Source organism: Mustelus asterias, chromosome 4 (genome assembly GCF_964213995.1).
Source record: "Mustelus asterias chromosome 4, sMusAst1.hap1.1, whole genome shotgun sequence".
NCBI lineage: Eukaryota > Metazoa > Chordata > Chondrichthyes > Carcharhiniformes > Triakidae > Mustelus > Mustelus asterias.
In genome coordinates, this window is record NC_135804.1 from 142,424,478 (window position 1) to 142,448,590 (window position 24,113).

Here is a 24,113-nt window from a genome sequence, read left to right on the forward strand (position 1 = left end):
TCCATTTCCATCGTTATAGTATGACAATACTGCATTAAAATCAGGCAATGAATAGTTAGTAGCGGCACATCTGTCAAAAAAACACTTTGAGCACTGAGCATTGGTGTATTCAACACATGACACAAAAATGGCATTCATATCGTAGACAATCTCAGCATGAATTTGTGCATGACACCAAATCAGATACATCACATGCATCATATTGCGGTCATGCTTATTGGAAACGTTGATGAATTTAGTCAAATGTCACCTACTCTGACCATATCAGATTCTCTCATACCTTTCTGAGTGTTTGTTGGTATCTTATGCCCTAGTTTTGTAGCAATTTTCTTGTCACTAATGTGTAATGAACTGTCTCTTTTCTCAGAAGACATTTGACAAAGGGCCATGTGCCAAAGATCAAAACCAGCCGGTTTAAAGGCAACCTGGCAGATTGAGCATAAAGATAGTTGAAGATTTTTATTTATTTATTTCTGGGACATGGGCGTCACTGGCTGGCCAGCATTTATTGCCCATCCCTCGTTGCCCTTGTTCAGAGGGCAGTTGAGAGTCAACCACATTGCTGTGGCTCTAGAGTCACATGCAGATTTCCTTCCCTAAAGGACATTGGTGCACCAGTTGGGCTTTTCCGGCAATCGGCAATGGTTTCATGGTCATCATTAGATTCTTAGTTTCTTAATTTTTTATTGAATTCAAATTCTACCATCTTCTGTGGCAGGATTCGAATCCGAGTCTCCAGAACATTAGCCGAATTTCATGGATTAATTACCTAGTGATAACACCACGAGGCCATCAACCTAGAAAGCAGAGAGCAAACAAATGGATGAGTGGAATTAAAGACCTCCCACATCCCAGAGGTGGGGTTGGAGGCTGTGGGGTGGGGGAGGAGCTGGGGAGTGGGTTGTGGTGGGCGTTTGATCAGGTGGGAGAGTGCAAGTGGAAATCCTGCCAACTTCCCACCACCATCACCAGCCTTTCCCCGCTCCCCCCACACCTGATCACCGTACCTGCCCACAAGTCCACCCAAGTCCCTTAAGTAGCCACTTTAGACCTCACCCACTGCTGCTGGTGGTGGGCATGGAACTCGCCATCTGGGAAGACTACCCAGCAAACACTCATTGGGTTTGCCTGGTGGGGGAATCCCTTGTTCTCAGGCACTCTGTACCTGATCAAGGGATTTGCCATCAGGGTGGGAGGGGCAAAAAGCCACCCACCCCCCCCTCAACTTCATTGGCATCCTCCGCTCCCTGTTACTTCCATCCCACCTACACTCTCTCACCAGGAATCCATCAGCAATCCCTCCTGAAGGCCGGAGTGCAGCACCGGCAGTGGCCACCACTCCCAGTGGCACTGTCAGCACTGGAGAGCCGCCAGCCTCTGATTGTCCAGTAGCTCCCGGGGGGCAGGATTTCCATTCTGCTTGGGCCTTAATTTGACAGGAAGCCTGAAGCTGCCCAGGTAAGTGCCTGATCACCGTCAAATAGTGCTGGACCTCCTGAAGAGAAGCAACATAGGGTTCCCACTGGTGGACAGCATGGTGGCGCAGTGGTTAGCACTGCTTCCTCACAGCGCAAGGGACACAGGTTCAATTCCGGCCTTGGGTGACTGTCTTTGTGGAGTCTGCACATTCTCCCCATGTCTGCGTGGGTTTCCTCCGGATGCCCAAGTTTCCTCCCACAGCCCAAAAGACGTGCGGGTTAGGTTGATTGGCTGTGGTAAATTGCCCCTTTGTGTCAGGGGGAATTAGCAGAGTAAGTGCATGGGGTTATGGGGATCGGGCTTGGGTGGGATTGTTGTCGATGCAGACTCGATGGGCTGAATGGAATCCTTCTGCACTGGAAAGTTTTTAAGTTTATTTATTAGTGTCACAAGTAGGCTTACATTAACACCGCAATGAAGTTACTTTGAAAATCCCCCAGTCGCCATACTCTGGCACCTGTTCGGCTACACTGAGGGAGAATTTAGCATGGCCAATACACCTAACCAGCACGTCTTTCGGACTGTGGGAGGAAACCGGAGCACCTGGAGGAAACCCACGCAGACACGGGGAGAACGTGCGGTCTCTGCACAGATAGCAACCCGAGTCTGGAATTGAACCCGGATCCCTGGCGCTGTGAAACAGCAATGCTAGCCACTGTGCCACCGTGCCGCCCCCTGGGGAATCTACAATTCTACGAGAATCCAGCCGGTTTCCATTATAGTCAGCGTTACATTCTGCCTGATGATTCTCACATTGGAAAAATATAGCAGGGTTCTATAGTGGGACTGTTGTTGTTCTTGTACATAAGTGGTTTGGACATAGACACGAAGGGGCTCGTATCAAAGTCTGATGACAGTACAAAATGATGGGGTGTGGTAAACAGGGAAAATGTGCTGTAAGGACATGAACAGAAAGAAATATGTAGCAGCAGATTTTGGATGAAAGAGCAGTGAATAGATATATAGCCATAATAGTAAAATTGGCAATGGAGTTTGGAAAGTAATGAGATCTAGGGCTGTAAATATACTGATCTTTAAAGGAAGAATTATAGATGGGGAAAGGGCAAATGGAATTTGGAGAATTGTTTATAAAATAAAAGGGTGATGATGAATTTTATGATGACAAGCCGTTGGCACGGCTGCAGTTGAAAAATCGCAGGGAGTTTTGGGCAACCCCTTGGAGAAAGAATATCAAAGCCATGCAAAATCTGTGACCCAGGCTCAGAGGAATGATACCACAGGTTAGTCAGTATAATTATGTTGAGGGGCAGAGAGAAACAAGGGCTATATTTACCAAAGCAGAGTGGCACAGTGGGCATCGTGGTTAACACTGCTGCCTCACAGCGCCAGGAACCCGGATTCAATTGAGAGATTCTTTCCACTTAGAAAGGAAACTAGAACTAGAGGGGGCACAGCCTCAAAATAAAGGGGGGTCAGTTTAGGACAGAGTTGAGGAGGAACTTCTTCTCTCAGAGGGTGGTGAATCTCTGGAATTCTCTGCCCACTGAAGTGGTGGAGGCTACCTCGTTGAATATGTTTAAATCACGGATAGATGGATTCCTGATCGGTAAGGGAATTAGGGGTTATAGGGATCAGGCGGGTAGGTGGAACTGATCCACTTCAGATCAGCCATGATCTTATTGAATGGCGGGGCAGGCTCGAGGGGCTAGATGGCCTACTCCTGCTCCTATTTCTTATGTTCTTATGTTCTTATTTTCAATTCCCGGCTTGGGTCACTGTCTGTGCGGAGTCTGCACGTTCTCCCCGTGTCTGCATGGCTTTCCTCCGGGTGCTCTGGTTTCCTCCCACAGCCCAAAGATGCCCTGGTTAGCACCGGCCATGCTAAATTCTCCCTCAGTGTACCCGAGCAGGCTCCGAAGTGTGGCACCTAGGGGATTTTCACAGTAGTGTTAATGTAAGTCTGCTTGTGACACAAATAAATAAAACTTTAACTTTAACTAAAGGGATCTAATTGAAGTGTTCATCATTTTGACAGCATACATGATAAAATATTTATCATTCCTGTTTTTAATGAATTGGGAACAAGAAAGTGGAAATTCGAGTTTAATATTAGAAAAATGCAGAGAGGGGGATTGCAAGAGTGTTTTCACTCAAAGGGTTTTTCGCATGTGGAATTCATCATCATAAATGATCATTGAGAGGTGAGTCAATCACAATATTGGAGGAAAATATCAGAGTAGATGGGCTGGATTTCCATGGAGTTTGGGAGACTTTCTCGCGTGGAAATCCAGTTGATAGCTGTGGAACTATAGGTCCCAGACAGAGTGGTCACATGATGACGTGGCTACTAAAAGAGTCATGTGACTGAAGGGTGGGAGTGTACAGCACAGGAAACAGGCCCTTCGGCCCTCCTAAGGGCCTGTTTCTCTGCCCGTGCTCTCTGGCGCACGGGCAGTTGAGCTGCTCAGATTCGTGAATAAGCTTTTGTTGTTCTAAGTCCTTGGTCACCAATTACTGGAACCTTCAATTCGACAGGACCATTGCATGATGTCCGTATTCCAATTTATAGCCCAACTTATAGCTCAGCATCACCACAGCTGGAGTACTAAGTGCAGTTCTGGTCACCTCACCGTTGGAAGGTCTGGCCTTCATGTGACCCTAGAGCCACAGCAATGTGGTTGACTCTCAACTGCCCTTGGGCAACTAGGGATGGGCAATAAATGCTGGCCAGCCAGTGACACCCATGTCCCACAGATGAATAAAGAATAAAGAATGTTGCCTGGGATGGGGCATTGATTAGCTATAAGGAGAGACTGGATAGGCTTGGATTTTTTTTTAGAGCAGAGAAGGCTAAGGGAGGACATGATTGAGGTGTATAAGATTATGAAGGGTATGGTCAGGACAGGGTGGATAGGAGGCAGCTATCCCCCTGGGTTTAGAAGTCAATCACAAGGGGGCATGGTTTTAGGGTAAGGGACAGGAGATTCAGGGGAGATTTGAGAAAGCAATTTTCACTCAGAGGGTGGTGAGAATCTGGAATGCACTGCCTGGGGAGATAGTGGAGGCCGGAACCGCTACAGCCTCTAAAAAGTATTTGGATGAGCACTTGGAACATCATAACATTGAAGGATATGTGACAAGTGCTGGAAAATGGGATCAGCATGACTTTAGTGGTAATTATTGTCAGTGCAGTCTCGGTGGACCGGAGGGTCTGTTCTGTGCTGTACGCTCTATGGCCGGAATTGTACCACCCCGCCTGCCATGGGAACCGGAACGGGTGAGGGACGGAACACGGGTAGGTCCATTGACCTCGGGCAGGATTTTAGGGTTTCGGGACAAGTGAAGCTGTAAAACCCCACCCTATGCCTCTCTGACTATGACTCTGAAGTTTTATACATCTGTGCAGCTCTGGGAAACCCCAGTCCAGGATTTATAAATGCCATCTTATGATTTTGAAGATCAACTGCAAACATACAAAGCAAAAAGAAACCGTTTTGTCTGCAATTGATGAAAATATGTGGTTAAGATGCCTGGTGTTTTTGTGGCAATTCCTTCAGTTCCATTACATTTTATACGTTCCTTTCTTGTTGCAGATTTCTCTCCTTTTGGGAAAAATCAATCAAGTTATCAGTCAGAAATAGCTATGAAAATGGAACCTTATGAGAGTTTTAATTAAATCTATACAACAATCATTGAAGTTACTTGGGCTCGGAGTGCCACTGCATGGCAAGGTACATTAACAACTTAGGTCTCAACAGCTGTAGCGTTCAGATTTTCTCCTCCATGTCTGATATTTATTTTCCTTTAACAACCTTCTGATATTCCATGAAATTCAAGTCCACCACGACATGAAAGAGATGATTTTGCTCTTTGTTCGATGGAGGTGGGGGCCGGGGCAGGGGGGGTTGCCGACGGGGAGGGGGGGGGCGGGTGTGGGTGTCCCGGAGAGGATGTCAAGAGAGAGCTGGCTCAAGAATCAATGTAAGAGTTTTAACAACACCAGGTTAAAGTCCAACAGGTTTATTTGGTAGCATTTGGTTTATTTGGTTTACTCTAGTCCAACGCCGGCATCTCCACATCGAGAATCAATAAGAAGATTGATGCTACGACTGGTGAATACCAGTGTTGGAAGTTGAACAGAATGTTGGTGAGGTATCTTGGCTGGGATTCTCCCAAAAAAAAGCCTAAGTGCCCAACAGACTGGAAAAATGGGAGAACCTCCTGTCTGCCTTTTGGGCGCATTTGATGGAACAAATCTCTGGCACTCTATGCAGCACAGAGGGCCTCAGAGAGATTCACGCCAGTAAGCGGGTGGGGGGGGCCCATCCTGTCGGAGAGGCTGGCAGTATAGCGCTGAGCAGGCCACTACGCATTCGCTGATCAGTGGGGAGATCGGTGCATGCTCATTGGCCCCCCCCATCACCATTCCCAATCTCCAACCTCCCCACCATGTGCAGCCCGGACCACTTCCTCCCTCCCAACGCCACTGATCACATTGCAGAGTGCACAGTGGGTTCTCCCCCTCCCCCCCCCCCAAACCCACCAGCACTGATTGGCCCCCAGTAGGCCCCACCTCCTCTGGCTCCACCCTCTTGGCACTGCCCGGTGCCTGGTGAGCAGTGCCAGGGTACCAGCCTGGCACTGCCCAAGGGCACCCACCCTGCGCCCAATCTCCCGGGGGTGGGGGTGGGGGGAGGGTTCTCAATGGCCTCTGCCCCTACCAGTGGGGTGAGCATGCCTGATCCCCATTCAGGGGGAACAATTGTAATCCCCGTTGGTGGGAACCACTCCTAGTGGGGGTGGGGGGGGAGATGCTAGCAGGCCCAAAGAATACCGCCCAAGCTCGCTAATCATATGAAAATGATGATTTCTGGCACGGGGGCTGATTATATGGATAAAAAAAGGCCTGGGAGACTCGTGATCAGCCGGACGTGAGTTGTGAGTCATGCTACACGCCCCCCCCCCCCCTCCCCCCACCCTCCTCCCCTGCTGATGTCTAGCTGAGAATCCTGGCCCCAGTGTTGAATTTTACTGGGTGGTGAGCGAGGGTAATCTGTTCATTGGAGAATTGGAAAAGTCAACCACATTCTTCTCTGAGTAGAAAATATTGCTGCAGCAATCTGTGAAATCCATCCCAATGTCTCAGAGCGATTGACAGAGGAAATAAAACACACACAGGGAGGCCTTGGCAAAATGCTAAGCAGCATGGTATCCGCGGAGAGAAGGTGGAGGTTAGGACACACATGTGCTCTTCTCTAAACTCCATCACACGACACATCTAGAAATGCAACCATTCTTTTTGGATGCGTAAGTTGAGCCTTCTCATTCCTAGATTCCCAAACAAAAGCCCTGACTTTAACTTCACATACCCATCCCCAAACCTTACAGGTGCCTGCCAAAAATAGAGTGTGCGAGCAAGGGTGAATCATGACCCCTGCCTGATTCTCATTAACACGCGTGTTCTGGCCAGCCAGGAGACCCTCGTATCAGGCAGACATTGAGCATCACTGCAACTCAAAAGCCAGGTTCCGATGATGTGAAATGGAATCAAACCGTACTTTAACCGAAGGTAGCTCAAAGAACAAAGGAGCAGAAAGCACTGAGGCTGATCAAAATGCTCAGTGGAACTTAACTTTTAAACCTTTCTAAAGTTTTTTAAAAAGCTTTTTTGTTAGTTACAAGTAAAGCTTGCATTAACACTGCAATGAAGTTATTGTGAAATTCCCCTAGTCGCCAGAGTCCAGCACCTATCTGGGTCAATGCACCTAACCAGCACTTCTTTCAGATTGTGGGAGGAAACCGGAGCACCCGGAGGAAACTCACGCAGACACGGGGAGAACGTGCAAACTCCACACAGTGACCAAGCTAGGAATCAAACCCGGGTCCCTGGCACTGTGAAGCAGCAGTGCTAACCACTGTGCTACTGTGCCACCCTCCAAACCGTGCCATTTCCTTACCCTCCATTAGATGTGGGGATGCTCCTCTCTTCCCAAAAACAAAATCTAGAGCCCAGGATTAGCCTCTGCCAAATGCAAGTATCTACCCCTTCTTCCATCTCTCCCCCCTCCCCCCACCCCCGGGCCTCTCCCCCCCACCCCCCCGCAATCCCATCACCATTTTTTTGATTCTGGGGATCTCCAACTCTCCTGCCAGCCAACCTGATGTTATTGATGGGAGTATTTGAGACCTGGTGTATTTAAATGCATGCCTGGGAGTTACAAAAAGTGCAGGCCTCATATCAGTGAATGGACGTGATCTTAAGCTGCTCCACATGTCCTTCCCGACCCACACTAAAATAAGGGCTCCTTTCTGAGAGCAACACAGAGCACGGATCATATTTTACTCATCTGGTGGACTTACTTGATGTTTTTGCCCTTTAAGCCTCCAAGGTCTTGGTGGTCCTCCAAGAGGGGTGGCATGAATGGTTAGCACTGCTGCTTCACAGCGCCAGGGACCAGGGTTCGATTCCTGGCTTGGGTCACTGGCTGTGTGGAGTCTGCATGTTCTCCCCATGTCTGCGTGGGTTTCCTCCGGGTGCTCTGGTTTCCTCCCACAGTCTGAAAGACGTGCTGGTTAGGGTGCATTGGCCATGCTAAATTCTCCCTCAGTGTACCCAAACAGGTGCCGGAGTGTGGCAACTAGGGGATTTTGACAGTAACTCCGTTGCAGTGTTAATGTAAGCCTACTTGTGACACTAATAAATAAACTTAAACTTAAAAACTCTGGCCTCCTGTGAATTCCCAGTTTTCACCATTCCACTATTGTGTGCCACACCTTCAGCTGCCTGGGACCTAAACTTTGCATTTCAGACAGACATACACATTAGGAGCAGGAGTAGGCCACTCAGCCCTGTGAGCCGCTCCACCATTCAATAAGACCATGGCTGATCTGATTCTAACCTCACCTCCACATTCCTACCTGCCCCAGATAATCTTCCCCCACCCTCCACCTTGGCTTATCAAGAATCTATCTAGTTCTGCCTTAAAACTAATCAAAACTCTGCTTCCACCGCCTTTTGAGGAAGCAGTAGGTGCGGTGGTATTGACGCTGGAAACTAACCCAGAAATCCAGGGTAATGCTCTGTGGATCTGGATTCGAATCCCACCATGGTAGATAGTAAAATTTCATAGAATCCCTGCAGTGCAGAAGGAGGCCACTTGACCCATCGACTCTGCACCAATTGTCCGACAGAGCTTCCCACCCAGGCGCCATCCCCGTAAACCCTGCACATTTTTGGTGGGGGGGGTGGGTGGCATAGTGGCACATTGGTTAGCACTGCTGCCTCACAGCACAGTTTGATTCTTGGCTTGGGTGATTGTGTCGAGTTTGCACATTCTCCCCGTGTCTGCGTGGGTTTCCTCCGGGTGCTCCGGTTTCCTCCCACAGTCCAAAGATGTGCGGGTTAGGTTGATTGGCAATGCTGAATTGCCCCTTAGTGTCGGGAAATTAGCAGGGCAAATACGTGGGATTATGGGGTTAGGGCTTGGGTGGGATGGTTGTTAGCGCAGGCTTGATGGGCTAAGTGGCCTCCTTTTGCATTGTAGGGGTTCTATGATCCTATGGAGATATTTCCGGAGACGTACGCCCCCCGCCCCCCCCTGCACAAACTTGGAAAATGCTGACAAGCCTTTGAATCAGTTTGGAAACTTTCTGAAAGCTGAGTCAATATTTGCCATGTACTGCAGCCATTTAGAGTGAAGTGGTCACATCTCATTAAATTTGAGCTGCTAACCAACCATATTTTCCACCTATCCCAACATAACTAGGCATCGACACAATGTCAAACCTGAGCTGAGAGCAAAGTACTTAAATTACCTAACCCTGCAGCATTGTGCACAGCCCAGCGTGTGTGTGGCGGGCGAGCTTTGCGATTGCATTCCATTTCTGGTAGAACTCTTGTTTTTGGGAGCCTAACACTGGAGTTCAGATCATAGCCTGTTAAATTGCATAAATTCTTAACGCTGCGCCAGCCACCAAAGTAGTTGCACCTTAATTGATTTCTGAGCAAAAAGCCTTTTTCCTTTTCTTGCCACATATCTCCCGTCTTCGATTGTGTAACTAGCAAAGCGAATAGCTTCCATTTTTCATGCCAAATGCTTTAAACAGGAATTAGAAATTGCTATGCCATAAACTGATTTTCAGTTCTTATAAGATCATCTGAAACCAGATGTTGTTTGTTGTTTAACAATGGCTGCACTGACTGCTATAAAACTAGTCTTTTCCGCTATTTAGTAAAGAGTTTCTGTTGGAGATATTCTTAAATTTATGGACTAAATACTTAGGAGGCTTTGAGATGGCTCTTCCTTTCGTTAATTGAATGACCCTAAAGTCATTGGGAAGGTAAAAATGTATTTTAGATTATCTTCTTAGGGAAATAAAATATCAAGTTAAGAATAATACGCTTCATGCTTGACAGCACCTTGGTGCGGATACACTTGCAGAGCTGCGTCCATTTTTACTTTCCCCAGAGGTGGGAATAGTACAACTCTCAAGAGGGTGGCAGGGAATTCCCTCCTTAACGGCATTGTGGGTCAACCTACAGCACATGGACTGCAGCGATTCAAGAAGGCGGCTCACCACCACCTTCTCGAGGACAGCTAGTTGATGGGCAATAAATGCTGATGTGGAGATGCCGGCGTTGGACTGGGGTAAACACAGTAAGAAGTCTCACAACACTAGGTTAAAGTCCAACAGGTTTATTTGGTAGAAAAAGCCACTAGCTTTCAGAGCGCTGCTCCTTCGTCAGATGAGTGGGATTTCAGTTCCCAAACAGGGCATATAAAGACACAAACTCAATTTACAGAATAATGGTTGGAATGCGAGTCTTTACAGGTAATCAAGTCTTAAAGGTACAGACAATGTGAGTGGAGAGAGCATTAAGCACAGGTTAAAGAGATGTGTATTGTCTCCAGACAGGACAGTTAGTGAGATTTTGCAAGCCCAGGCAAGTCATGGGGATTACAGAAAGTGTGACATGAACCCAAGATCCCGGTTGAGGCCATCCTCATGTGTGCGGAACTTCGCTATCAGTCTCTGTTCAGCGACTCTGCGTTGTCGTGTGTCGTGAAGGCCGCCTTGGAGAACGCTTACCCGAAGATCAGAGGCCGACTGCCCGTGACTGCTGAAGTGTTCCCCAATAGGAAGAGAACACTCTTACCTGGTGATTGTCAAGTGGTGTTCATTCATCCGTTGTCGTAGCGTCTGCATGGTCTCCCCAATGTACCATGCCTCGGGACAGCCTTTCCTGCAGCGTATCAGGTAGACAGCGATCCAAGAAGGCAGCTCACCACCACCTTCTCAAGGCAGCTAGGGATGGGCAATAAATGCTGATCAGCCAGCGACGCCCATGTCCCACGAGTGAATTAAAAAAATAGGAACAATCCCTTTTTAGGGCTCTCAGAACAGCCTCGATGAACTGGAACTACTGTCATTGTAGAAATGTATGCTTGAATCTGCTTCTTAAAGTGATGAAGATGAGGATGCAGAGATGCTTCAGCATGATTTGGACAGGCTGAGTGTGTGGGCATCTGCATGGAAGATGCCAAATAATGTGGATAAATGTGAGGTTGTCCACTTTGGTAGCAATAATAAGAAGACAGATTATTACTTGAATGGGTGTAAATTGAGAGAGGCGGATACTCAACAAGATCTTGGAGTCCTCGTGCATCAGTCGCTGGAATTAAGCACGCAGGTACAGCAGGCAGTAAAGAAGGCAAATGGTATATTGGCCTTCATAGTGAGAAGAATTGAGTATAAGAATAGAGATGTTTTACTCCAATTGTATAGGGCATTGGTGAGGCCACACCTGGAGTATTGTGTGCAGTTTTGGTGTCCTTAACTGAGGAAACATGTCCTTGCTATAGAGGGAATACAGAGAAGGTTTACCAGGTTGATTCCTGGGATGGCAGGACTGTCAGATGAGGAGAGATTAAGTCGGTTAGGATTATATTGATTGGAATTTAGAAGAGTGAGAGGGGATCTCATAGAAACTTATAAAATTCTAACAGAGTTAGACAAAGTAGATTCAGAAAGAATGTTCCTGATGGTGGGGGAGTCCAGAACTAGGGGTCATAGTTTGAGGATAAGGGGTAAACCTTTTAGAACTGAGGTGAGGAGAAATTTCTTCACCCAGAGGGTGGTGTATGTGTGGAATTCACTCTCATAGAAAGTAGTTGAGGCCAAAACGTTGTGTGATTCCAAGAAGAAATTAGATATAGCTCTTGGGGCTAAAGGGATCAAGAGATATGGGGGGAAGGGGGGAATCAGGATATTGAATTTGATGGTCAGCCATGATCATAATGAATGGCAGAGCAGGCTTGAAGGGCCGAATGGCCTCCTCCTGCTTCTGTTTCTATGTAAGAGATTAGATTCGAGTTGAATTATTTGAGATGAGAAGGATTGAGAGAACCAGCACTAGTATATGCACAGTGAGATTCAACATAAAAAGCAATGTCATTTGACAGAGACTTCATCCACTGGTACACATTACAAAAGCGCATGCTGAATATGGTCTTCCTAAATATGAATAATCCCCTGGGTGAGAGAGACAATCAAGTTATAGAGGAGAGGTTGTTGGGGAGCGGTGAACAGTGATGTTCATGTGAAGTAAGAGCAAAATACTACAGATATTCATGTGTTTAGGGACTTGGAGGGGAATTTCCAAGAGTTTTTCTCTGAATTGTCCATTGACTCATTTATGTTGGTCTGGATGGGGAAGGGGAGAGCACGGGTTGATTGTGTTTGTACCAAGACTTTGATGGGAACATGACAGCAATTTGAAGGCTCCATTTGTTTGAAGGGCATTGTCGTTGTCAGACATTTCAGGCCTGCAACAATGGCTGGATTTCTGCTCCTGATTCTGTACATTTTATTTATTTGTGTCACAAGTAGGTTTACATTAACGCTGCAATGAAGTTACTATGAAAATCCCCTAGTCGCCACACTCCGGCGCCTGTTTGGATACACTGAGGGATAATTTAGCATGGCCAATGCACCGAACCAGCACATCTTTCAGACTGTGGGAGGAAACCGGAGCAACCGGAGGAAACCCACTCAGACACGGGGAGAACGTGCAGACTCTGCACAGACAGTGACCCAAGCCAGGAATCGAACCCTCTGGGGTTGTGAGGCAGCAGTGTGCCACTGTGCCGCCAAGACATCCACCAAGGGTTGTTTGCATCCCTTCAAACTGTGGGGAATTTTAAACGTTTGGAAATGTCCCGAACCTGGAAATCAGGACTGGTTCAGGTCACCTAATGCAGAGGAGACTTCAGGTATGCATCACCTGACCTACACAGGTAAATGGAAGGTGGACAATCGGTACCAATGATCATTGGGGAGATGTCACTGGAATTTAGTCCCCTCATTGGCAGGAAGAAGTACAGCGATCAATTTGAGGGAAGCTTCTGGAACTGCTTAAAAGGCCGCATTAGTAGAGACCGCCCTTCTCCTTATGCTAAGCCAGAACAAGACTGTAGCCTGCAAAAGAGAGAATAAATAACCTTTCCAAAAGTGGTTTATTCCAGGACAGTCTGGGATCATAAATTGCATCATTAATAGTTAAATGATCAGCGATAAATCTGTGACCTTAGGGATCATCGTAAGGGTGAATTGTTTCTTCGAGAGCATTAGGCGGCTGCACTGGGCTTGAGAGTCATTGCTTGAGATGTTTCTCATTCTAACAACATGTAGTCATTGAACTCAGTCACATCTTGTAACATAGTTTCAATAATGTAATGATATATACAAATGGCAAAATTTTCTGCAATTTACAGTGAAATAGATCTCAATAGCATGATGGTATGAATGAGAATCCCATTAATGATGGTAAGTCATAGAATCATGGAATCCCTGCAGTGCAGAAGGAGGCCATTTAGCCCATCAAGTCTACACTGACCACAATCCCACCCACGCCCTATTCCCGCAACCCCTCATCTTTACCCTGTTAATCCCCCTGGCAAGAGTTTTAACAACACCAGGTTAAAGTCCAACAGGTTTATTTGGTAGCAAATGCCAGGCACCAGGGTGAATTTAACATGGCCAATCTTTGGACTGTGGGAGGAAACCGGAGCTCCCGGAGGAAACCCACGCAGACATGGGGAGAATGTGCAAATTCCACACAGACAGTGAACCGAGGTCGGAATTGAACTCAGGTCCCTGGCGCTGTGAGGCAGCAGTGCTAACCATTGTGCCACCGTGCCGCCCATGGTAAGTAATAGTAAGCTTGTACAAATTATGCAGATGTACATTACATAACAGCATACATAAGCTCTGCTGTTGCAATTTGTAACATCATTTCTTCTCTTAGTCAATGGCCTATGGATTACATAGAACATAGAACAGTACAGCACAGAACAGGCCCTTCGGCCCACGATGTTGTGCCGAGCTTTATCTGAAAGCAAGATCAAGCTATCCCACTCCCTATCATCCTGGTGTGCTCCATGTGCCTATCCAATAACCGCTTAAATGTTCCTAAAGTGTCTGACTCCACTGTCCCTGCAGGCAGTCCATTCCACACCCCAACCACTCTCTGCGTAAAGAACCTACCTCTGATATCCTTCCTATATCTCCCACCACGAACCCTATAGTTATGCCCCCTTGTAATAGCTCCATCCACCCGAGGAAATAGTCTTTGAACGTTCACTCTATCTATCCCCTTCATCATTTTATAAACCTCTATTAATGCTCCCCTCAGCCTCCTCCGCTCCAGAGAGAACAGCCCTAGCTCCCTCAACCTTTCCTCATAAGACCTACCCTCCAAACCAGGCAGCATCCTGGTAAATCTCCTCTGCACTCTTTCCAGCGCTTCCACATCCTTCCTATAGTGAGGTGACCAGAACTGCACACAATATTCCAAATGTGGTCTCACCAAGGTCCTGTACAGTTGCAGCATAACCCCACGGCTCTGACCTATGTTTTTGCGGAAGCCTAATGTGGGTGAGCAGATTGTAGTTTCAAACCACACTCCAAGAATTGGGACATGATCTAGGCAACTAAGGTGTGAGGCATTGCTTGAGGTGTTACTCTTTGCATGAAATGTTATTGTTACAGCCTGCCTTTCAAGTGGCTGTTAGGGATCTCATGGTAGCAAGAACAAAGAACAAAGAACAAAGAACAATACAGCACAGGAACAGGCCCTTCGGCCCTCCAAGCCCGCGCCGCTCCCCGGTCCAGGATTGAATCCTGAATCCAGGATCCCCGCCCAATTTTCCAGCCTATCTACATACCAATATCCTATCCACCGAGCTGTCCCTCACAGCTACGATGCTTTGTTCATTACAACCTATTAACTTACCCCCACCCCCCCATTCCAGACCATGTGATCTCCAGGGAGAGGCGAAAACCCAGAGTGAAAAACCCCAGGGCCAATATGGGGAAAAAAAAATCTGGGAAATTCCTCTCCGACCCCCTGAGGCGATCGAAACGAGTCCAGGAGATCACAATGGCCCCGATCGGAAAATGCTTCCCAACCCTAGTCATTTCCACTTCCACGAACACCATATGAATCCCCTGCCCCCGAGACAGGTTCCCAACTATCCGCAGTCTCACTCTGTACTGGCACCAGCAAGATGATCGTAGAATGAAGCCTTGAAACGAGAAACCAGGAACAATTAGCCCGCGCCGCTCCCTGGTCCAAACTAGATCACTCTTTTGTATCCCTCCATTCCCACTCCGTTCATATAGCTGTCTAGATAAGTCTTAAACGTTCCCAGTGTGTCCGCCTCCACCACCTTGCCCGGCAACACATTCCAGGCCCCCACGACCCTCTGTGTGAAATATGTCCTTCTGATATCTGTGTTAAACCTCCCCCCCTTCACCTTGAACCTATGACCCCTCGTGAACGTCACCACCGACCCGGGGAAAAGCTTCCCACCGTTCACCCTATCTATGCCTTTCATAATTTTATACACCTCTATTAAGTCTCCCCTCATCCTCCGTCTTTCCAAGGAGAACAACCCCAGTTTCCCCAATCTCTCCTCATAACCAAGCCCCTCCATACCAGGCAACATCCTGGTAAACCTCCTCTGTACTCTCTCCAAAGCCTCCACGTCCTTCTGGTAGTGTGGCGACCAGAACTGGACGCAGTATTCCAAATGCAGCCGAACCAACGTTCTATACATCTGCAACATCAGACCCCAACTTTTATACTCTATGCCCCGTCCTATAAAGGCAAGCATTGAAAGAAGAGCAGGAAGCTGCCTCCGTATCTAGAACAACATATCTCCCTAAACCCACATCATCTTAAAATTCATCTCTTTGCTCTTTGTGCTGTTTTAATGTCAATTAATGTCACTGATTTACAGTGCAGTGGGGGAGGGGGGGGGGGTGCAGGGGAGGAGCAGAATATTGGTGTTATCATTGGACATAGGTTCAATTCCACCATGACAGATATCGGAACTTAAATTCAATTGATTAACAAATCTGAATTAAAAGTTAGTTTCAGTAATGGTGACCACGAAATTATCATTTTTTTTGCAAACACGCATCTTGTTCACTAATGGCCTTTAGGGGGGGAATCTCATAGAATTATAGAGTCATAGATGTTTACAGCGTGGAAACAAGCCCTTTGGCCCAACTTGTCCAAGTTTTTTTTAAACCCCTAAGCTAGTCCCAATTGCCCGCATTTGGCCCATATCCCTCAATACCCACCTTACCCATGTAACTATCTAAACGCTTTTTAAAAGACAAAATTGTATCCGCCTCTGCTACTACCTCCAGTAGCTTGTTCCAGACACTCACCACCCACTGTGTGAAAAAATTGCCCCTCTGGACACTTTTGTATCTCTGCCCTCTCACCTTAAACCTATGCCCTCTAGTTTTAGACTCCCCGACCTTTGGGAAAAGAAAGGACATTAATGAACCCCAGATGGGTTATTGCGACAATTGTTTTGTGGTCAGCAGTAGACTTATACTTCCAGATTTTTATTGAATTCAAATTTCACCACCTGCCGTGGTGGGATTGTGAACCCAGGTCCCCGGGTCTCTGGATTACTAGTCCAGCGACAGTACCACTACACCACCACCATCATTACTTAAGATTCACAGCAATGTGGTTCATTTTTAATGGCCTCGAAAGCCATTCAGTTCAAGAGCAACTTCTCTACTTTCCCTGAAGGCTAAGGCAATTCAGCGTGTCCCCTACGACTCTCACCAGTTTTTACAGATGCATCATAGAAAGCATCCTTTCCGTTTGTATCTCAGCTTGGCATGGCTCCTGCTCTGTACAAGGCCCCAAAAAATACAAAGGGTTGTGAACATAGCCCAGTCTATCATGCAAACCAGCCTCCCATCCATTGACTCTGTCTACACTTCTCGCTGTCTCAGAAAAGCAGCCAGCATAATCAAGCTCCCCACGCACACCAGATGTGCTCTCTTCCACCTTCTTCCATCAGGAAAAAGATACAAAAGTCTGAAAACACATACTGACCGACTCGAGAACAGCTTCTTCCCTGCTGCCATCAGACTTTTAACATATATTAGCATGTAGTAAACTGATCTTTCTCTTCACCCTAGCTGTGACTGTAATACTACATTCTGCACCTTCTCCTTTCCTTCTCTATGAACAGTATGCTTTGTCTGTATAGCGCGCAAGAAACAATGGGGGCGATTCTCCCAAAAGTGCTGAATTGGCGAGAAAACTGGTCTAGATCATGGCTGTTTTTTCGGTGCAACTTCAGACCTGAATCTCCCCACTCTGTGCAATGCAGAGGTCCCAATCGTGAATCTCATTAAAAACCCAGGGGGGCAGGGCTTATTCACGCCAGAGGCTGATAGCTCCAGATGCGCAGAGGTCCCGATCGCTGTCAAGCCCGGGACCCCAGCAGTGCTGCCCCTCCCGACACCACCACAGCCCAATCGCAGCCCCACAACAGTTCCCAGGCCAGCCCTGACCCTCCCCGTTCTGAAATGCCCTGATCTCCAGGCCCCGCGCCCCCCCTCCAGCAGTGGCGATCCCCCTCCAACCACGCCCCCTCCCCCCAGCCTGCCCTGATCGCTGGCCTCCCCCCGGTCCAGACCGATCCCCATGCAGAGTGGCAGCGGAACCCCCCCATCCCCACCAATTGCCCCCCAGGCCCTGCCCACAATCGGCCCCGACCCCTTGGCACTGCCCAATTTCTGCTGGGCAGTGCCAAGGTGCCCCCTGGTCACGGGCACTTTGCCCCTTGGGCAATGCCAGGGGGCACAGGCTGGCATTTCCAGGGTGCCCATGCCCAGGGGGCACCGCCCCCCTGCTGCCCGTCCCCCTAGGGGGGGGGGGTGGCTACTTTCCCGAATGTGGGGGAGCTACTCTAAACCCCGCCAGAGCAAAATACTCCTGGCCGGGCCCAATGATGACATTTAAAATAGATTAAAAATATATTTAAAACAGATTAAAATCACTTACCCCTCTTCCTGCTGGTTTCTAGCGCAGTCCCGACTGTGCCCGTCCTCTGGCTCTGGGAGATGCGCATGGGTCGGAATTGCATGCGTGAATCCCACAAAATGGCTGACACGCGCATCTCCCGACTCGACCTGCCAGAAAATTTGCGGGTCGCGATGAGAGAATCGCCCCCCCAATACCTTTCACTGCATCCCAGTCCCTGTGACAATAATAAATGAAATCAAATCAAATTAAATCAAATTAAATCAAATCAAATCAAATCAAATCAAGGCCAGACACTAAAGAGTTGTGATGGCGGAGCTGTGAGAATTAAATCCTCCTTTTTCCTCAGGAAAGATAGGATTTGTAGCACAGAAAAGGAATAAGTAGAGATCAAATTCCATGAAATGGAAAATAACTGTCAACAACAGCAGAGATTGCCGAATGGGTGACAGACTGTCTCCAAGGTGATAAATTATAGAATAGAGGGCTGCAAATGTTCGTTGAGTAACACGGCAGAATGAGTAGTGATCTGCCCATGTGGCTGTCTTCAATGTGCTTTGGAATATCTGTTTTTGCCGAATGATTCACAAAAACCCAACTCCACTTTATGGTTTTATTCCGTCAGGTACAATTGATATAGAGTTTATTACAACTAAGAAATGTTTCGCAAACACACGTGTGAGAGACTTCCCCAATGACCCACTTGGTTAATTCTCTGTCGAGAGTGGAACTGAGACATCTTGAACAGATGTCTCAGTTCCACACAGTTCCAGGTTTGACACTGGTCTATATGGTCTATATGGACACAGTTCCAGGTTTGATACTGGTCTATATGGTCTATATGGACACAGTTCCAGGTTTGATACTGGTCTATATGGTCCATATGGACACAGTTCCAGGTTTAATACTGGTCTATATGGCCTATATGGACACAGTTCCAGGTTTAATACTGGTCTATATGGTCCATATGGACACAGTTCCAGGTTTGATACTGGTCTATATGGTCTATATGGACACAGTTCCAGGTTTGATACTGGTCTATATGGTCCATATGGACACAGTTCCAGGTTTAATACTGGTCTATATGGCCTATATGGACACAGTTCCAGGTTTAATACTGGTCTATATGGTCTATATGGACACAGTTCCAGGTTTGATACTGGTCTATATGGTTTATATGGACACAGTTCCAGGTTTGATACTGGTCTATATGGTCCATATGGACACAGTTCCAGGTTTGATACTGGTCTATATGGTCTATATGGACACAGTTCCATGTTTGATACTGGTCTATATGGTCCATATGGACACAGTTCCAGGTTTGATACTGGTCTATATGGTCTATATGGACACAGTTCCAGGTTTGATACTGGTCTATATGGTCTATATGGACACAGTTCCAGGTTTGATACTGGTCTATATGGTCTATATGGACACAGTTCCAGGTTTAATACTAGTCTATATTCATTGACTTATCTACTCTCAGCTGGTGAAGGTGGCCTTGAAGGAACAAAATGCTGTGGCATCTTCTCCTGGTCATTCCTCAGTGACTCTAGCTGGGAAATCTGTCTGTATCGTTTGAATCATAGAATGTAACAGCACAGAAGGAGGCCTTTCTGCCCATTTAGTCTCTTCAAGAGCAGTTTAGCCAATCCCTCTCTCCCACCCTTTCCCAGTAGTCCTGCGATTCCTTTCCCTTCAAATGGTTATCCAATTCCCATTTAATGGCTTGAACCTGGCCGGCATGGTGGCACAGTGGTTAGCACTGCTACCTCACAGTGCTAGGGACCCGGGTTCGATTCCTGGCTTGGATCACTGTCTGTGTGGAGTTTTCACGTTCTCCCTGTGCCTGCATGGGTTTCTTCCAGGTGTTCTGGCTTCTGGGTAGTTTTCCTGTCCCGCCAGCCATCAGAATCGTAGCGGGAGGGGGCGGACCATGCATATTTCCGTTGACCTCGGGTAGGAGTTTCTGGTTTTGGGGTGGATGTGGCTGGAAAATCCCATCCAGGATAATGTTTACCAATGACGCTCGCAATTGTTGAAGAGTTTAATTTAACCTGTGAAGAATGAGAAATTGGGGGCTTGGAGGTGGGGAGGTGTGGGTGGGGGGAGAGGTGTTGGTGGGGGGGGAGGTGTGGGTGGGGGGGGAGGCGTGGGTGGGGGGGAGGTGTGGGTGGGAGGTGGGGAGGTGTGGGTAGGGGGGGGAGGTGTGTGTGGGGGGGGAGGTGTGTGTGGGGGGGGGAGGTGTGGGTGGGGGGGGAGGTGTGGGTGGGGGGGGGGGGGGGGTGGGAGGGGGGTGGTGGTGGGGGGGGTGGGGTGGCTGGTGATGGTCAGACATGGGAAAATGCCCGGCCCTCACAACCATTTGACAAATAAGATGTTTTCATAGACTGGAGGAGGAAAAAGATAAAAAAATCTTTCTCTCATTACTGATCATCATAAAACTCTAAGATGCATTCAAGATATTATGGACATTGTTCAGACAAACCATTAATGCCTTTCATAAATTTTAAGCGGTTATTAGTTGCAAATGGCAGTAGTTTGGAATGAGGAGTTGTGTATCAGGTGCTCTCATTTACTGTGTGGGTTGTAAACCATGTAAAAAGCAGAATCCAGTTCCAAAATATATCTGACAGTTGTGATCACAAAGCTGTTAGCTTTTCAGAAGTGACTGAAAAATCAATAAAAATCTGCAACAAAGAATATTTCCATTGTCAGCATTTTAAATGACCAGAACATGATAATGGAGTTTGGCTTTTTTTTCCAGCACTTTTTTGAGTGCTTTGCTAGGCCATTTCAGAGGGCAGTTGAGAGTCAACCCCATTACTGTGGCTCTGGAGTCACATGAAGGCCAGACTGGGTAAGGTCGACAGATTTCCTTCCCTAAAGGACATTAGTAAACCGGATGGGTGGGATCTTGTGGCCGCGGTCGCTCCAAGGTCGGAAAATCCCACCCAAGGTCAACCGACCTTTGCATGGTCCGTGTCCCACCCACGACAACTTCTGTGGCGGGCAGGATGGGAAAATTCCACCCGAAGGGTCTTTATGGCAATCGATGATTGTTTCATGGTTACCATTACTAAGACTAGCTTTATATTCCAGATTTAAGTTCAAAGTTTATTTATTAGTGTCACAAGTCGGCTTACATTAACACTGCAATGAAGTTACTGTGAAAATCCCCCAGTTACCACACTCCAGCACCTGTTCGGGTACACTGAGGGAGAATTTAGCACGGCCAATTCACCTAACCAGCACGTCTTTCAGACTGTGGGAGGGAAGCAGAGCACCCGGAGGAAACCCACGCAGACACGGGGAGAACGTGCAAACTCCACACAGACAGCGACCCAAGCCAGGAATTGAACCCGGGTCCCTGGCGCTGTGAGGCAGCAATGATAACCACTGTGCTACTGTTTATTAATTGAATTCAGATTCTACCAGCTGCCTGTGGTGCGGTTAGATTTTCACCTTGCTGTCTGGTCATCAAACTGGCGTTACAGACCTGGCCACCCGTCAGAGAAACTGCCTGATAATATTTTCCATTGTTTTTATTGAGTAACAGGCTTTCAGTAGTGGAGGGCTTTTCGGAGGGAAATCAGTTGTTTTTATAGGTTCCTCTGGATGAATGTTCTGTGTCTTTAACGATGATCACACTTCATGTGTTCTTTTTTACATGTCTGTGCATACTCAATATCTACCTTGGAATTTGAACTTTAACCTTCATTTTTATAAGCTTGCAATAAAGGTGCATTATTATTATTACAAAACCACTTCCACACATGTTCCTGACTCAAAGCATGTGTATCTTTTAAAGTTTTTAAGGACATTCAGTACTGGACGGATTAAAAGGATTATTGAAGCAGCTATAAATATTGTACAGTTTTATTGCCTGGATATCTTTGTGATCCACAATTTATTTTTATGCTGTGTACTGATTCTGGAATATCTCCCTGGAGATTCGGATCCTCCCCCCTCGATTTTCCTCAACTCAAAGCAGCGCTGATGCCTGTTTCAATATTTTCTTGCTGATTTCTATGAACGTACAGTCGTGTTTGCGATATTATTTCACCGTTGGGTAAGTGGTATTGTTGAGCATTCAGGCACGGCTAGAGAGAGAGGCAGAATAAAGCTTCTGTTACATTCCAATGAGGGCTCCCAAGACAAACACATCAAGGGTAAGATTCAAGGCGAACTCCCACCATGCTGGCCAATTGAGGTCGGTCTGGTATCAAATGGGTTAAACGCAAAATAAAGTTCCGCTAAAACCCCCTCACTTAAAATCAATTATGACTCTGAGGAGAGAAGAATTAAGCCTTGCTCTAAACTTGCCATAGGTGCTGGAAATCTCGAGTAAATCCAATTCTGAAGAAAAGTAATTGACCTGAAATTGGAGGAACATTTACCCTCCTGCTACAATGGACAGGAAAGCGTTGGAGGAGCAGAAGGTGGCTAAGTTGTCACATTTCCCAATGTCACCTGTGTGCCTGTTCCCAATTTAGCCATGGTGGATGTTGGGACATCACAGTAACCTGCTCTGGAGAGGCAGATCTGTAATTAGAACATTTAATTGAGGTAACATTCCTGCTTTTTTTGACAGCAGCAATTTGAAATTAACCATTTCCAGCATGGGCTTTCCAGGTCCTGCAAACTCGGCTCCTAATGGGAGCTTTGAGCAGTAGGATCCAGCCACCAGGAGCTGTTTAAAGCACTGCTTGTGGGCCAGGAGAAACAGGCATGTTTCCCTCCAATCTGCCTCTCAAGCAATTATCCTACCATTCCCAACTCCATCCCAAACTCATGATTATCCCCTTTCCCGCTCTCTCCCAGTTCAAAGAACAAAGAAGAATACAGCATAGGAACAGGCCCTTCGGCCCTCCAAGCCTGCACCGATCATGTGTTCCTAACTAGACCATCCATTGTATCCCTCTATTCCCAACCTGTTCATGTGGCTATCTAGATAAGTCTTAAATGATCCTAGCGTGTCTGCCTCAACCACCTTGCTTGGTAGTGCATTCCAGGCCCCCCACCACCCTCTGTGTAAAATACGTCCCCTGCATATCTGTATTGAACCTTGCCCCCCTTAACTTGAACTTGTGACCCTTTGTGTTTGTCATTTCCGACCTGGGAAAAAGCTTCCAACTATTCACCCTATCTATGCCCTTCATAATTTTATAAACTTCTATTAGGTCGCCCCTCATCCTCCATCTTTCCAGGGAGAACAACCCTAGTTTACTCAATCTCACCTCATAGCTTATACCCTCCATACCAGGCAACATCCTGGTAAACCTTTTCTGCACTCTCTCCAAAGCCTCCACGTCCTTCTGGTAGTGTGGCGACCAGAACTGGACGCAGTATTCCAAATATGGCCTAACCAACATTCTATATAACTGCAACATCATATGCCAACTGTTATATTCTATGCCCCGTCCAATAAAGGCAAGCATGCCATATGCCTTCTTCACCACCTTTTCCACCTGTGCTGCCACCTTTAAGGATCTGTGTACTTGCACACCCAGATCCCTCTGTGTGTCTATACTCCTGATGGTTCTGCCACTTATTGTATAGCTCTCCCCTGCATTAGATCTACCAAAATGCATAACTTCGCATTTATCTGGATTAATTTCCATCTGCCATTTCTCCGCCCAATTTTCCAGCCTATCTATATCCTGCTGTATTCTCTGACAATGTTCATCACTATCCGCAACTCCAGCAATCTTTGTGTCATCCCCAAACGTACTAATCAGACTAGCTTCATCTTCTTCCAAATCATTTATATATATCACAAACAGTACAGAGCCCTGCGGAACACCATTAGTCACAGACCTCCAATCAGAAAAAGACCCTTCCACTGCTACCCTCTGTCTTCTATGGCCAAGCCAGTTCTGTACCCATCTAGCTAGTTCACCTTTGATCCCATGAGATTGAACCTTTTGCACCAGCCTGCCATGAGGGACCTTGTCAAATGCTTTACTAAAATCCATGTAGATGACATCCACGGCCCTTCCCGCATCGATCATTTTTGTCACCTCCTCAAAAAACCCAACCAAATTTGTGAGGCATGACACCCTCGTACAAAACCATGTTGTCTATCGCTAATGAGACTATTCATTTCTAAATGTGTATAGATCCTATCTCTAAGAATCTTCTCCAACAATTTCCCTACCACGGACATCAAGCTCACTGGCCTATAATTACCCGGGTTATCCCTGCTACCCTTCTTAAATAACGAGACCACATTTGCTATTGTCCAATCCTCTGAGACCTCACCTGTGTCCAATGAAGAAAGAAAGATTTCTGTTAGAGGCCCAACTCT

At 47.0% G+C, this 24,113-nt stretch overlaps 1 protein-coding gene across 1 annotated transcript in view; it reads left to right on the forward strand.

Annotated features, from left to right (window-relative positions):
• eda2r (ectodysplasin A2 receptor) overlaps positions 1 to 24,113 on the forward strand; it is a 239,797-nt gene that overhangs the window by 202,016 nt on the left and 13,668 nt on the right. The window lies entirely within an intron of this gene.